The sequence below is a fragment of the Mixophyes fleayi genome, chromosome 11, assembly GCF_038048845.1.
Source record: "Mixophyes fleayi isolate aMixFle1 chromosome 11, aMixFle1.hap1, whole genome shotgun sequence".
Classification (NCBI taxonomy): Eukaryota; Metazoa; Chordata; class Amphibia; order Anura; family Limnodynastidae; genus Mixophyes; species Mixophyes fleayi.
The window spans coordinates 80,808,545-80,813,483 of NC_134412.1; the positions used below are offsets into that span (position 1 = coordinate 80,808,545).

A 4,939-nucleotide genomic window follows, 5' to 3' on the forward strand; every position below is an offset into this window, starting at 1 on the left:
TACACCATCATAACGTTATACTCACCACAATGTCACCGTATCTAATAGGGCAGAATACTAATTTCAATAACAACAATCTGGTGCATTAGTCTGAATTTTATATACAGTAATTTTCCCCACAATATTTTCCAATTGGATCAATTTGCAACATGCTATATTTGTACTTTAAGACATTTTATCTCAAGGGTATGTTTCATAGCAGTCACATTGCAATGGCTATAGTTACACCCTTGTGTATATCACCAATTTGAAAATCCAAGCAGGATCTCGGAAGCTGAATAATTGTATAGAGGTAGAAGTATCTCAGACGTTAAGGGCATTATTTGTGTAATATTCACACAGATAGATTTTCTGGGACTCGTGGCTTTTTGCGACATTGAACAATATAATTTTGACTGCTGCTTTCGATTGTGTTTTCTATTATTTTTTAACAATTTCCTCTTAACTGAAATATATCAAATAAAATGTACACCTATTGTTGTTTCATTGACATGGTTGCCAGTGTGAAAATATGCCTTATTTCATGAGTTAACATAACAGATTTCTGTAAATATGCGATAATCAGTACTTGTCTCTGTAAGAAATGATGTAGCTGCCTAAGGGATTATGCTTAATCAGATATATTATCATACATAACATTTGTGAAATAGAAACACCTGCACTTCTTTGAATTAATGAAATGTGTAAAAGTGAATAAAATCATAATAAAAATTAATATCTGTTAGTCAAGTGTTGAGCTGAATGTATTTTATTTGATTGCTAGCAAAAATGTGTTTCCTGGTAGAATAAAATCAATATTCCAGATAAAGTGAGAATAATCATAGCCCGGTTCATTTAGAAATCAAGTGCATAGCAGAGAGGGCATACACACCAACATAGATCAGAGAGCAGAGAGGGCATATGCACCAGCATAGATCAGAGAGCAGAGAGGGCATACACACCAGCATAGATCAGAGAGCAGAGAGAGCATACACATCAACATAGATCAAAGAGCAGAGAGGGCATACACACCAGCATAGATCAGAGAGCAGAGAGGGCATACACACCAGCATAGATTAGAGAGCAGAGAGGGCATACACACCAGCATAGAATAGAGATCACAGAGGACATACACACCAGCATAGATCAGAGATCACAGTGGGCATACACACCAGCATAGATCAGAGATCACAGAGGGCATACACACCAGCATAGATCAGAGAGCACAGAGGGCATAGATCAGAGAGCACAGAAGGTATACACACCAGCATAGATCAGAGAGCACAAAAGGTATACACACCAGCATAGATCAGAGAGCACAGAAGGTATACACACCAGCATAGATCAGAGAGCACAGAGGGCATACACACCAGCATAGATCAGAGAGCAGAGAGGGCATACACACCAGCACAGATCAGAGAGCAGAGAGGGCATACACACCAGCATAGATCAGAGAGCAGAGAGGGCATACACACCAGCATAGATCAGAGAGCAGAGAGGGCATACACACCAGCATAGATCAGAGAGCACAGAGGCCATACACACCAGCATAGATCAGAGAGCACAGAGGACATACACACCAGCATAGATGAGAGAGCACAGAGGACATACACACCGGCACAGATCAGAGAGCAAAGATGACATACACACCAGCATAGATCAGAGAGCAGAGAGGGCATACACACCAGCATAGATCAGAGAGCAGAGAGGGCATACACACCAGCACAAATCAGAGAGCAGAAAGGGCATACACACCAGCATAGATCAGAGAGCAGAAAGGGCATACACACCAGCATAGATCAGAAAGCAGAGAGGGCATACACACCAGCATAGATCAGAGAGCAGAGAGGGCATACACACCAGCACAGATCAGAGAGCAGAGAGGGCATACACACCAGCATAGATCAGAGAGCAGACAGGGCATACACACCAGCATAGATCAGAGAGCAGAGAGGGCATACACACCAGCACAGATCAGAGAGCAGAGAGGGCATACACACCAGCATAGATCAGAGAACAGAGAGGATATACACACCGGCACAGATCAGAGAGCAAAGATGACATACACACCAGCATAGATTTAGAAAGCAAGTTAAAAGACATTCTCCAAACCCTAATGATATTGCATGAACTAGGTTTTGACCTAGTTGCAGGCTGTGCTTGTGATCTATATAAGTGTAGTCACACCATATTCCTATAAAATATTTTTATTTATTTGTACATGTATTTATAATAATAATTACAATTTAATTAAGTGATGCAATATCCTTCTCATAGCTGATTTCATTTCACTATTTCTCAGACTATACACAAAAGGGTTTAACATTGGTGCAACAACGGTATACATGACAGAGACCATTCTTTCCTGAGCCATGCCGTAACTTGATTTGGGTCTAAAATACATAATTATTCCAGATCCGTAAAATATAGTAATGACTATTAAGTGAGAAGTGCAGGTTGAAAACGCTTTCTTCCTACCGGAAGTTGAATGGATCTGGAGAATTGTTGAGATGATCTGAATGTAGGAAAACATTATTAATATAAATGAACCGATAGTGGCGGATCCACCGATGAGTAAAACAAGAAGCTCATTGGTCCAGGTGTTTGTACAGGACAGTTCAAAAACAGGTTGAGCATCACAAAAGAAATGGTTAATTTTATTGCCACAGAAAGACAAAGAGAAAGTGAGGACAGTGTGTATGAGAGAATTTACTGCCCCAATAATCCACGAGCCAGTGATAAGCACTCTGCCTACTAGTTTGTTCATAATGATGAAGTATAGAAGAGGATGACATATCGCGCTATATCGATCATAAGCCATGGCTGCAAGTATATAGCACTCTGTTCCAGCAAGCAACCAAACGCAGTACATCTGTACAGCACAGCCAGTCACAGAGATTGTTTTTATGTTCTGATAGGGTGTTTGATAACATATTGGGAACAGTGGCTGAGATATAACATATATCCAGAAAAGAGAAGTTGGCTAGAAAAAAGTACATGGGGTGTGTAGATTCGGACTGAACCTATAGGCAAGAATTATATATACATTTCCATTCACTGTAATTATATAGATGCACAAAAAGATCAAGAAAATAAATACTTGGAGTTCCTTTATCTCAGAGAGTCCTACTAGAATAAATTCTGATATAGCTGTAAGATTGTGTCCATTCATTTTGGAATGTGTTATTTGTAGATAAAAGAGAAATCAGAATTGATTTATTGCAGGTTTAAATATAGGTTGTAAATTAGGTTATGGTCTTTTCTTTTTAGAGATAAGCAAAACAGTTTTTAGTGTCTATATATATTAGTGTTTCATCCAAGCCTAATCAGTACAAGGAAGTCACACTAAAAATGTTTGGAATTCAGAACAAAATTGACTTTTAGAATGTCCACGAAATATTATTAAAATTTCAAATTGAACAAAATGTACATTAGAACTTACTTTTATAAACCCTTAATACATCTTTCAAATTCAGATTTTTGTTTGAGCCATTAATCAAAAAAAAATTGTGAAATGATTTACTGGAAATTGAGTTACTAGTCAAATACCATTAGTAGTCCTGTGAACCAAATTGCTGGTGTTTTGTTAATTTCTACTCTTGTGCACACAAATTAAAAATAGTTTATCTCACAGTTGATCACATATAGTAAATAACATAGATTGGGCTTAAATTGTTGAAGCACCTTAAACAATATCTGTAGCATATTCAAATAAATGCAAATGAATCAAATGAAATATAAAATGTTACTTGTGCAGTAATATCACTGAGCACATACTGTCGTATTTGTGACAATAGTGTTTTAAACAGTGGAAAAAACTTGGAAAAATTAGGATTAGTGTTATTTTTTGTAGTCATTTGTTCTAAATCAGAAGCACTGAGCACCTGACACAACATAGCAATCAATTTTTTCTTTAAAATTGTTTACCAAGGATGACATTGCCTACATAGGACTGAGAAAGCCAAATGTACTCACTTAATTATTCTCCCTTAATTACAGTCCCTTTATACCAGTGTTTCTCAACTCCAGTCCTCAGGACCCCCTAGCAGTACATGTTTTCCATATCTCCTTGCTGAAGCACAGGTGTATTCATTACTGACTGAGTGTAGCAGGTGGTATAATTATATCACTGGTCACCTGGTAATCCTGCTCTGTTAGTGGGTCCTGGGGACTGGAGTTGATAAACACTACTTTATACAGTGAACCATAGAATATATCAAAAATGGCATTCTTTACCACTTTGCTATTTAAGTTATTACCATCTTATTAAAATAATAGTCTTTCCTCCATAGAAGTTATTATTAGAGTATAAAACCACATAAATTCCATTTGCTGTGATTTGGTTAACATTTTACTATTGCTTTTTTGTTATCTCTTTACAATTTTACCAGATAATCGGTTTGCCATTTGCATTGCTTAGTTTCCTTCCAGAACGTCATGTCAATCATTTTAGCACCAGACAGCAGTAAGTCAGAGTAAAGATGGTGTCAGACAAGTTCTTATCCATCTTGTATTATTAACCTTAAAAAAGCTCAATCACTCCATTGCTCACTTTGCAATGAAGAGGTTAGAGCATAATCACTTTCTCCATCTTCCATTCCACTTTATTTCAGTGTAACCAGTACTGGAGAAATAAAGTTATATTACAGCTGGAAATGTGCTAGCATAAAAAGTGCCTGTCTGATACTACTGTAATTCACAGTGAATAGTAGTAAACTGGATACTGTTATTTGACAATAAACAAAACTTTAATCAGTGGAGCAAAATAACTCAGCAAAACAATTGCTTTGCATTTAGATGCAAAATGTTAACCACAACAACCAGTTTGCAAGAAGCTTTTATCTCTCTTGCGCAAGTTAATAAGTATATAATTTAGATGTCTCATTGAGGACATATTATACATCATATATGATAAGGAGACATTCCCAGTGTGACATTATAACACACTACACTGCACATA

The 4,939-nt window shown here is 37.0% G+C and overlaps 1 pseudogene; it reads right to left on the bottom strand.

Moving 5' to 3' along the window:
- Positions 1-2,218: 2,218 nt before the first annotated feature.
- LOC142106659 (olfactory receptor 5V1-like) lies at positions 2,219-3,151 on the bottom strand (annotated as a pseudogene).
- Between the last annotated feature and the right edge of the window lie 1,788 nt (positions 3,152-4,939).